This window comes from Pleurodeles waltl, chromosome 4_1 (assembly GCF_031143425.1).
Source record: "Pleurodeles waltl isolate 20211129_DDA chromosome 4_1, aPleWal1.hap1.20221129, whole genome shotgun sequence".
NCBI lineage: Eukaryota > Metazoa > Chordata > Amphibia > Caudata > Salamandridae > Pleurodeles > Pleurodeles waltl.
In genome coordinates this window covers 880,176,126-880,188,304 of record NC_090442.1, presented here as the reverse complement: position 1 = coordinate 880,188,304, position 12,179 = coordinate 880,176,126, and positions in this window count along the sequence as shown.

Genomic DNA, 12,179 nt, shown 5'->3' with positions numbered 1-12,179 from the left:
TCCTATGTGTGTGATGGCAGCTGTCCACAATACACTCCAGTCCAACATCTTCCCTCCAATTCTCAGCTTTGTGTTACCTCATAACAGGTCATTTTCATGGAGATTAACATCCACCCCAAATAGTTTGTGAGTGCGCTTCCACGAATGTATCATGGCTTGCACCCTGGGGTTGCAGGGACGGGTCACAGCTTTACCATCCCCATAGAGGAGGCTCGTTCCCCTTGGGCAGTGTAACAAGGTCTGTTCCATCTGCACCCATTGTGGTGGGTCTTTCATCCCGGTGAGCATGTACACCAGTTGGAAAAGATGCAGCGAGAGCACGTACCTCTCTACTGAGGGTAGGCCTAATCCACCACAGGAGCGATGGGCCAATATTTTGGCCTTGGTTAGACGTAAGCGGGCAGATCCCCAGACGAAAGAGCGTATGATTTTGTCTATAGAGCGCAGTAGAGGTAGGGGCGCCAGCAAGGGCAGCATACCTAGAGCATGGGTAAAGCAAAGTAGGTTTACCATGCATACCGCCTGAATCTTCCCCCACAGGGAGAGACCGAGATTGGACCACTTGGCAAAGTCTAATCGTATTTGTGCTAGCAAAGGCTCAATACAGTATTTTCCAAGATCATATGTTCCAGGCCTCTTCTGATGTAAATCCCCAAATACTTAAGACAAGAGGGTGTCAAATCGATTGGTAGACCTGTGATGACCGATATGGTGGTGAACCGGGAGATTGGTAATGCCTCGCTTTTGTCCCAGTTTACTTTATAGCCTGATAGGGCTGCAAATCCCGTGAGGATATTTTCTAAGCTTTGAAGGGAACGTGGAAGATTTGTAAGTGTAAGGAGGATGTTGTATGCGTATAGATATAGCGTAGAGGCACCACATGGGATTGGGATTCCCAATACCTCCGGGTTTTGACGAATCTTGGTGGCTAAGGGTTCCATGGCTAGCAGAAACAATAAGAGCAACAGCGGGCAGCCCTGACGGGTCCCGCAGTTGATGGGAAACAGCTCCGATAAGAAGTCCGGGCAGTTCACCTGCGTGGTGGGTGAGTCGTAGAGCCATCTAACCTTGGCAATAAAATCATCTCCCAGACCGAAACATGTAAGGACTTCTAACAGATACCACCAATCAATCCTATTGAATGCTTTTTCTGCATCCAAGGATAGAGCAAGGTCCTCTTCCTGAAGCTCCCTTGCTGACCATAAAGTATGTGACAATGTGGGGAGGTGGTTACGGGATGAACGACAGGGTACAAATCCCACTTGAGTGTGATGGATAAGAGAGGGGATAACTTTGCGTAATCAAGCCACCAGTACTCCCACCAGAATCTTGATGTCCCCATTCAAGAGGGAGATGGGGCGGCAGCTGTGGCCAAGCACGGGGTCTTTCCCGTGTTTCGTATGGGTGGTTATTGAACCCTTGTTGGAGATGGGACCCAGCCTTTTTGGAGATGGGACCCAAGGTACCAGAAGGCTTCATACAGGGACGTGACTACATCCTCTCCCGTCCACTTATAAAATTCTGCGGGAAATCAATCTTCACCTGGGGCTTCATGGTAGGATAGTCTAGAGACTATGGGCAATCTTGTCTGTTTAATTTGACCCTCCAGTACGCCCCTGCCATTGTCATTAAGACTGGCTAGGTGGACATCTGATAAAAAAGGCGGATAAGCATGCAGGATGTACTGCATTTTCTGGCATATATAGAGAGAGGTAGATGGTTGTGAATTATTTGACAATTTCCTGGGGATGCATAAGGGTATTGCCAGTGGCAGAGTGTATGACTGGTATGGCTAAAGTAGCCTCCTGCTGACACAACTGGGCCGCCAAAAGGCGGCTTGCCTTCTCCCTTTGCTCGTAGTGACGGCCCTTCATTCCGCTGAGAGCATACTCCACCTCGGAGGTAAAGAGAGTGTTAAGTTCCATTTTGGCCTTTTCGAGACAGCAGCGTAGAGCAGGGGATGGGGTTGTAGCATATTGTCACAGGAGGGTCAATATCGCCTTCTCTAACTGTTTGTTGGGTGCGTCTTCTGGCATTTGCTATTGCTGCATCTTTCATCAGCTGCCCCTAAATAGTCGCGTTGGCTGCAGCCCACAGGACCCTTCCTGAGGTGACTGAGCCCCTATTGTGTTCCAAATAAGTGGCAACATGGGTTCTAAGTTGGTCCTTGCCCTGAAGTGTGCGGTAGCGTGATATATATTTAGATGCCACGGCTTGCATCCCGGTTTGTGTCAACACCAGAGCAGTACGCGCTCTATTGGCGACAAAAATGCAAAAACCCAGCACTCTCAAAACAACGTAGCTTATGCATTGTGCTGATATGTTGTGGTTTAACCTTTTGCATTGCAGAGATCAATCCTGAAAACTTATATTTAATATGCTTACAAATACTGTTCCTTTGCAATGTATTGCTGCAGGTTTTCAGAGTGTGTTAGGGTGTGGCCCCTTTCCAGGGCCTTCCAGAGACTTTCCCTGCAACATGCCTGGGCGTGGTTCTGGGCTGGGCCAAGACTCTATAAAAGAGAGCCAGCCCAACTCCCAGTGCTCACTATTCAGAGGTCCCGGTGCAGAGCAGCAGCTTCTTCCTGAGCTCCTGTCCCGGCGGCCTATTTGGATCTTCCAGTCTTCTGTCCTTCATCCTTCATTGGTGATCATTGTTCCAGGCGGTAAGGCGGTGGTTGGACTGTTCCGACACCGTTATTGAGAATTTTCATATTCTTGGTTTAATTCTTAAATAAGTAACAGATTACTTGCACGCTACCATTTCTTGACATTTATATGGTAGTTTACAAATAGGCAAGACGCGTGATTTGTTTCATAAAGGTTTGACTTTGTTATTCATTGTGTGCTACCATTTCTTGACATTGGCATGGTGGCATAAGAATCAGCAAGACGCGCGATTCGTTTTATGGTGTTTAAACATTGTTGTCCATTGCGCGCTACTATGTCTTGACATTTACATGATGTTTTACGAATTGTCAAGACGCGCAACTCGTTTCATGAGAATTTAACTTTGTTGTTCATTGCGCGCTACCATTTCTTGACATTTACATGGTGGCTTAAGAATCGGCAAAAGAAGCGCGATTCGTTTCATTGTACTTTGATCTTGTTATTTATTGTGAGCTGTTATTTCTTGACATTTACATAGTGTTTTACGAATCGGCAAGACGCACGATTTGATTAATGATGATTTGACTTTGATATTCATTGCGTGCTACCATTTCTTGGTATTTTATATGGTGACACTGGAATCGGCATGACGCACGATTCTCTCCTCGAGTTTATCTGCAATATGCGCAATTTGTGTTGAAACATTTTAAGAGTACACAGAAGGCCAGAGTTTCTAGATGCAATATTGTAAGGTCCTAGTATACATTCCCAAAACAGGATTTATATGACTGGTTTAAAATTTAGTCAGAATGTTTTTTCTGATTCTCATATAAAGGAAAGTACTTGAATAAGAAAGTTTTCATTTAATTCATCTTGATTCCCTTACGGGTATCCGGACATCTTGAAACTTAGTCATTTTAAACTTAACTCTTAGATTGTTCATGTTTTCAGAGTGACTAGGCTTAGGATCTTAGTCTAGTATTGATTTCAGGAGATATAATTTTCATATTGTGTGTTCTAACCTTTTTCTTACTACAGGTCTCCTTCCCAGCTGTTCCCTTCCTAATCCCCTCTTCTCCTCTAGAACTCTCTCAGTCTCTGTGATTTATCTATCAGAGTCTTGGAGGTGTTCAGTGGTGGACGTGTTGTGAACGTACATAGACCCCGAGGATCTGGTGACTCTGACAGAATAGTGAGCCCACAAATTATTATCCTCCTGGCTTGTGTATGTTCTCAGCATGGCCACGCTAGACGAGTTAGTCAAGGCTATCACCCAGCTCCAAGCAGAGGTGGTATTATCCAAAGAATTGACAACTAGCTTAGCAGAGAGAGTGCGTCAGTTGCAAGATAAGGTAGAGAAGAAGGAACAAAGTCCCACAGGTGTGTCTTGGCCAGGTACTTCTTCTTCACAGGCTTCTGGAAGTAATCCGATGTCCCTAAATGTTCCTTCTGCAATTCCTTTAGCTCCCCCAGAATGTTTCTCAGGTGACCCTTTGAAAGCGCAATCTTTCCTGGTTCAAGTGAAACTACACTTCACCTGCAGACCAAATACTTTCCCTGATGCCCAGTCCAAAATAGCTTTCTTGTTATCATATCTGTCTGGGGATGCAGCTACTGGGGCAATTCCTCTTGTGCGTAAAAATAGTCCCTTGTTGTTGTACAACTGGAGAAATTTTGTTCATGAATTTGAGAGAGTTTTTGATTGTAGAACTGTAACACAGTCAGCAGATCGTGAATTATTAGATTTACGCCAAGGGAATCAAGACCTAGTGTCGTATTTAGCCAACTTTAACCGGCTGGTTGCCGAGACATCCTGCCTGAAGAAAAACAAGCGGCCTTGTTTTACAAGGGACTCAAAGAGGAACTAAAAGATATCTTAGTGCAAATCGACCCACGACCTACAGACTGTCAAGAATTAATAAATCTTATCTTGAGACTTGATCATCTTTTAGCAGAACGTAAAGTAACGTGCAAAAAGATTGAAAAATATTCATGGCGCGTTCATGATAACAGAGACTCAAGAACTCCAAAAGAAAGAACGCCGGAACCGATGGAAATTGGAACCATCAGAAGACCTTTGACCAAAGATGAAAAGTACGTACGCAGAAAAAATGGACAATGTCTTTATTGTGGACGAAAAGGTCATTTTGCCAAAGATTGTCCAATCAAACCAAAGAACAAGCAAGGTACAGTTCAGAAGGTCGCAGCCAATGCACCAGTCGAGTTGGAAAACTAAAACACCCAAGATGCAGAGAAGGGTTGCTCTTGGTTGTCACCGTGGACCCTTCACAATCTAGACATCTTAAACTGGAAATAAGAGTTCAGGTCAAGAAAAAGATCTATTTCAAAAAAGCTCTAGTCGATTCTGGGGCTACTGGGAATTTTGTTGATGTCCAATTGGTTCGTGCATGGGGGATCCCATGTATTGAAAAGAAGACCCCAGAAATCATCCAGGCAGCGATGGAAAACTCTTGACTGGAGGCCCGGTAACTCTTCAGACTATTCCCTTGTCGATGATTTGTGAAGATAAGAATCAAAGAAAGAAATATAAAGAAAAAATCATCCTTGACGCGATCCATGCTCCCCAATATGGGATTATCCTCGGCTTGCCATGGTTAATTCATCACAATCCGGAGATCAATTGGACAGAACGAAAAATCGTGTTCTCATCGGCGCTATGTAACGAACAATGTCTCCAAAAGATTCAAGTACCAAAAGTTTGCAACTCTTACATAGCTACCGCCGCGGAGAAAGAAATTCAGCTGCCCAAACAGTGTTCATCTTACAAAGATGTATCTGATGAGAAAGGAACAGAGATTCTACCTCCTCATAGATCTTATGACTGTCAAATTGATCTAGCCCCAGGTGCGATACTTCCCAACTGTCGTGTATATGCCCTGTCAGAACATGAAAATCAACATTTACGAAAATACCTAGATCCATTTTTGGAGAATGGCTTTATTCGCCCCTCTAAGTCTCCTGCAGCTTCGCCTTTGTTTTTTGTTCCAAAGCTAATGGAGAACTTCGAACTTGCATCGACTATAGGGGTTTGAACAAAGTCACCATCAAGAATAAATATCCTTTACCCCTAATTCCGGTCTTATTGGAACAAGTAAAGAGAGCAAAAATCTACACGAAGCTTGACCTTCGAGGTGCTTATCATTTGGTCAGAATGAGAGAGGGTGACGAATGGAAAACAGCGTTCAAGACAAGATATGGCCTTTTTGAATACACCGTCATGCCTTTTGGTCTGTGTAATTCTCCAGCAGCATTTCAATTTTTCTTCAATGACGTTCTTAGAGAGTACCTCGACATATTTGCCATAGTCTACATCGATGACATTTTGATCTACCCAGACAATGAAAACGAACATGTCCAACATGTCAAGAAAATTCTTGCAGCCCTTCGAAAACACCATTTATATTGCAAACTAACCAAGTGTGAGTTTCATGTTACCACAGTTGAGTTTTTAGGGGTTATTCTTAGCCCTTAAGGTATGGTGATGGCAGAAAAGAAAGTAAAAGCCGTATCTGATTGGCCCACCCCAAAGACTGTTTGTGATGTACAATGTTTCCTGGGGTTTGCAAATTTTTACCGGAGGTTCATAAATTATTTCTCCCAGACAGTGGCTCCAATCACTAAGCTACTAAGAAAGAAAGAAAAGTTTGTATGGTCCCCAGAAGCTGATCAAGCCTTCTCGTCTTTGAAGGAAGCTTTCTCCACTGCCCCAGTCTTGACTCATCCTGATGCGAATCAACCTTTCATAGTGGAAGCTGATGCTTCGGATGTAGCAATAGGAGCCGTCTTAACACAACAAAATAAAGACACTGGTCAACTTCATCCTGTAGCTTATATGTCTCGTAAGTTGAACGAAGCCGAACAGAACTATGTCATTGCTGAAAAAGAGCTTCTGGCGATTTGTGACTCCTTTAAAGAATGGAGACATAATTTGTTGGGTGCCAAATACACTGTCACAGTATGTACTGATCATCGTAATCTTCAATTCATGAGTTCCGCCAGAATTTTGACCCCTCGGCAATTACGCTGGATGCTTTTTTTTGCCGAATTTGATTTTGTAGTAACCTTCCGGCCTGGTAAAGATAATCCCAAGGCTGACTCCTTGTCCTGTCAAGAGTCTACCACGTTGCCTGCATTTCAAGCCTCCAGAGCTATCATTGCTCCTGACAAGGTTCTATGTATCATAAAAACTGAAGATTTCTTTGAAGAAATTCGCAACTCTTTCACTGTTGAAAAATGGCAAACATGGGCCCAAGCAGATCCCAAAAGGTAAATCAAGCAAGGTTTACCCTTTCATAACGCTCGTTTGTTCGTACCCACTACCAAACTTTGTAAGATGTTGTTTCATTGGTTGCATGTTATATCTACGGCAGGTCACCCAGGTACTCCTAAAACTCTTGAACTGATCCAACGCTATTTTTGGTGGCCTACCCTAACAAAAGATATAAAAGCAATGGTAAACAACTGTGAAGTTTGTGCTTGCATTAAAACAAGTCATTCAAAACCAAAAGGGTTGTTACATCCACTTCCAACCCCAAGTCGTCCATGGGAGCACATTTCTTTAGACTTTATTATCGGTCTGCCAGTGGTTCAACAGCATTCAGTAATTCTGATGGTAGTAGATAGTCTCACGAAATTTGGACATTTCATCGCCTGTAAAAAATTGCCCACTTCTAGTGAATTGGCAACTATTTTACTGAACAGAGTGGTTCGTTATCATGGACTGCCAAAGGTTATCCTCTCCGATCAGGGGTCACAATTTTCGTCCAATTTCTGGAAGACATGGTGTAAAACACTCCAAGTGACATCTACGCTATCTACTAGTCACCATCCTCAAACAGATGGTCAAACGGACAGACTAAATCAGACTTTGAAACAATACCTAAGTGCCTACGCTGAAAAGGCACTTCATTCTTGGACATCTATGCTCTGGTTAGCTGAGTTAGCTTACAATAACTCATTCCACACTTCTATTGGCGTTACACCCTTTTTTGGTTTACTTGGCTATCATCCTGACACCTTGCCCATCAAAATTCCTCAAGAAAGTTCTCTTACTCCAGCTGTGTCAGAAACCATTCAGCATTTACATCAAACCCAGAAACTGATTCAACAGCATTTAGAAAAAGCCAAACAAAAATATTAAAGGCATTATGACAAAAAACATTGTGAGGGACCGCAATATCAACCAGGTGACAAAGTGTGGCTTTCCACAAAACATATAGACTTCAAGAAGAAGCACATGTTTAACCCTAAAATTCATAGGTCCTTATACTGTCCTTCAGCAAATCAATCCGGTGACCTATAAACTACAATTGCCCAGATCCTTATGGATTCATCCAGTGTTCCACACTTCCCTCTTGAAAAAGGCTGTCCAAAAGGTCCACCCTCATCCAGCTCCTGTTCTAGTACAAGGGGAAGAAGAATACGAAGTCAAGAAAGTGTTGGATTCTAATCTGAGAGGGCGTAATCTATGGTACTTAATCTCATGGAAAGGTTATGGTCCTGAAAGTAACTCATGGGTTTCCGCATCTGATGTTCATGCTCCAGTACTTGTGAGACGCTTTCATCGTCTTAATCCAAGCAAACCAGGCCCTAGAGCGCGCCTGGGAGAGGGGGGTACTGTCAACACCAGAGCAGTACGCGCTCTATTGGCGACAAAAATGCAAAAACCGAGCACTCTCAAAACAACGTAATTTATGCATTGTGCTGATATGTTGTGGTTTAACCTTTGGCATTGCAGAGTTCAATCCTGAAAACTTATTTTTAATATACTTACAAATACTGTTCCTTTGCAATGTATTGCTGCAGATTTTCAGAGTGTGTTAGGGTGTGGCCCCTTTCCAGGGCCTTCCAGAGACTTTCCCTGCAACATGCCTGGGCGTGGTTTTGGGCTAGGCCAAGACTCTATAAAAGAGAGCCAGCCCAACTCCCAGTGCTCACTATTCAGAGGTCCCGGTGCAGAAAAGCAGCTTCTTCCTGAGCTCCTGTCCCGGCGGCATATTTGGATCTTCCAGTCTTCTGCCCTTCATCCTTCTTTGGTGATCATTGTTCCAAGCGGTAAGATGGTGGTTGGACTGTTCCGACACCGTTATTGAGAATTTTTATATTCTTGGTTTAATTCTTAAATGAGTAAAAGATTACTTGCGCGCTACCATTTCTTGACATTTATATGGTAGTTTACAAATAGGCAAGAAGAGCGATTTGTTTCATAAAGGTTTGACTTTGTTATTCATTGCGTGCTACCATTTCTTGACATTGGCATGGTGGCATAAGAATCGGCAAGACGCGCGATTCGCTTTATGGTGTTTAAACATTGTTGTCCATTGCGCGCTACTATTTCTTGAAATTTACATGGTGTTTTACGAATTGGCAAGACGCCCAACTCGTTTCATGAGAATTTAACTTTGTTGTTCATTGCGTGCTACCATTTCTTGACATTTACATAGTGGCTTAAGAATCGACAAAAGAAGCGCGACTCGTTTCATTGTACTTTGATCTTGTTATTTATTGTGAGCTGTTATTTCTTGACATTTACATTGTGTTTTACGAATCAGCAAGACGCGCGATTCGATTAATAATGATTTGACTTTGATATTCATTGCGTGCTACCATTTCTTGGTATTTTATATGGTGACACTGGAATCAGCAAGACGCACAATTCTCTCCTCGAGTTTATTTCATGTTGTTTATTGTATGCCACTATTCTAAGATATTTATTATGTAATATTCGAGTTGACAAGTTATGTGATTTGTTTCCTGAATCCATATTGTGTTATTCATGGTGCACAATCCTTTTATGGTGTTTACTCTCTCTCTCTCTCTCTCTCTCTCTATATATATATATATATATATATATATATATATATATATATCTGCAATATGCGCAATTTGTGTTGAAACATTTTAAGAGTACACAGAAGGCCAGAGTTTCTAGATGCAATATTGTATACATTCTCAAAACAGGATTTATATGACTGGTTTAAAATTTAGTCAGAATGTTTTTTCTGATTCTCATGTAAAGGAAAGTACTTGAATAAGAAAGTTTTCATTTAATTCATCTTGATTCCCTTACAGGTATCCGGCCATCTTGAAACTTAGTCATTTTAAACTTAACTGTTAGATTGTTCATGTTTTCATAGTGACTAGGCTTAGAATCATAGTCTAGTATTGATTTCAGGAGATATAATTTTCATATCGTGTTTTCTAACCTTTTTCTTACTACAGGTCTCTTTCCCAGCTGTTCCCTTCCTAAACCCCTCTTCCCCTCTAGAACTCTCTCAGTCTCTGTGATTTATCTATCAGAGTCTTGGAGCTGTTCAGTGGTGGACGTGTTGGGAACGTGCATAGACCCCGAGGATCTGGTGACTCTGACAGTTTGCTAGCCCCAGGTTGAGGGTGAGGACGACAGGGGAGTGGTCGGATAGTGAAGCCACCAAAATACGGGCCACTTTCCCTTGTGTTGTGACAAAGTAGTTGAATTGAGAATGTGTATCATGGACCAGAGACAGAGAAGTGTATTCTCGCTCCACCAGGTGTGCAAGGCGCCAATAATCCGTCAAGTTATGATCCAGAATGATATCAGATATCAGGGCCCTGTCAGCTGCATTACAACGGTTTAAGGGACCCGTTCAATCCATGATTGGGTCACGCACCACATTCCAGTCATCTCCCACAAGAAATGTACAGCCCCAATTTCTGTAAGGAGGTGATTGAACTGTAGGAAGAAGAACCGTTTTGTCCCTACCGGGGCATAAACAGATACAACACATAACACATGATTACCGATCTTTAGTTTAACAAGTGCATAGCAACCATTCGGATCCGTCCAAGTTTTAAGGATGGTAAAGTGTAGGAAATTGAGTATGAGGATCACCACGCCACATTTTCGGGACACCCCTGAGTTTGGGGTCAGGGTTGTTGGGCAGCTGCTATGGACTATCTGGCCTACCCAATCACGCTGCAACTTCTTTGATTCAGAAGAGGAGAGGTGGATTTACCATAGGAGAGCTATGTCTACCTTCTGGGATTGCAAATAGTTAAGTACCTTTTTCCTTTTAATGTAGAGGGTGAGGTCATTGACATTCCAAGATATCGGAGATAGCATGGACATGGTTGGAAGCCCTTGAAAGTATCCCCCTAGCAGTAAGTGTGCACAAACTAGTAGCTACAATAAGAGATGCCTAAGCGAAAAGGTGGTGGAATAGGTGGTGAGAAGTAGAAGAAGGTAGGCCTCGTGGGAGACCCCTAGGTCACAGGGGTGGGGAAAGTACTGACATCTACTGAGATTGAGTGTAGGAAGGGGAAGATGATGCAGCAGACGGCTGGGAAGGAAAGAAGAGGGAGATGAATAGGAAAGGAAAGGGGTGGGAAAGGGGAAGAGAAAGAGAGCGGGATAAGGGAAAGAAAGGTACCTTTTTCCTTTTAATGTAGAGGGTGAGGTCATTGACATTCCAAGATATCGGAGATAACGTGGACATGGTTGGAAGCCCTTGAAAGTATCCCCCTAGCGGTAGGTGTGCACAAACTAGTAGCTACAATAAGAGATGCCTAAGCGAAAAGGTGGTGGAATAGGTGGTGAGAAGTAGAAGAAGGTAGGCCTCGTGGGAGACCCCTCGGTCACAGGGGTGGGGAAAGTACTGACATCTACTAAGATTGAGTGTAGGAAGGGGAAGATGATGCAGCAGACGCCTGGGAAGGAAAGAAGAGGGAGATGAATAGGAAAGGAAAGGAAAGGGGTGGGGTGGGAAAGGGGAAGAGAAAGAGAGCGGGATAAGGGAAAGAAAGGACAAAAACAGCTCTGAGGCAGGGAGGGGAAACCCTGACAAGAGTCCAAAAACTTCAAACTGAGGGTCTAAACTCGCTCTGCTTAGCTAGTGCGCTGGAGGTCCCCACCCATGACATGGGATGGGTGAAGGAGGCGATGGGCAACATTTAATGTTAAAATCAGCTATGGTGAAAGTGGAGCAAGGGAGGGTTGACACACTCTTACAGCCTGGTATGAAGAGCGATGCGTGTTGTATAACAGGACGGGTGGGTCAAACGAGAATGTTAATGGTCAAATGAACATACCTATATGCATACACAAGTCCAATGCCGAGTGGGTGTTTGCAGGATTTAAGGTCCCATTCATAACTCCTGAACTTGAGAGAAGGATGGGCTATCTATAGGCGGAGCTGCAGCAAAGGGCACAAATAATTATAACAAAGATTGTGGGTACTACATGATACATATTAAATATGGGGAGAAATAACAAAGTCTGTTGGGGGCTGCATTTCACAACCCAAGCCAGCACATGCTAATCATACACTCATTTTGGGCAGGCATCGAATGGGGGTTCCCTTCAAAAAGCTGCTCATGCTCTAGTATAAGCGTAAGGAATCTCATACAGTCAACAAGAGATCATCATAGAATTTAGCTTGATATAGGCATAGAGAGAAAAGATAACCAGACAACTATTCCTGGGATGAGTCGATAGAGGGCATGCCTGCCCCTCGAATGTGGAAAAGCTCATCAGGATGTTGCAGTCGAGGGAGGACTGGCCTCTGTGACTT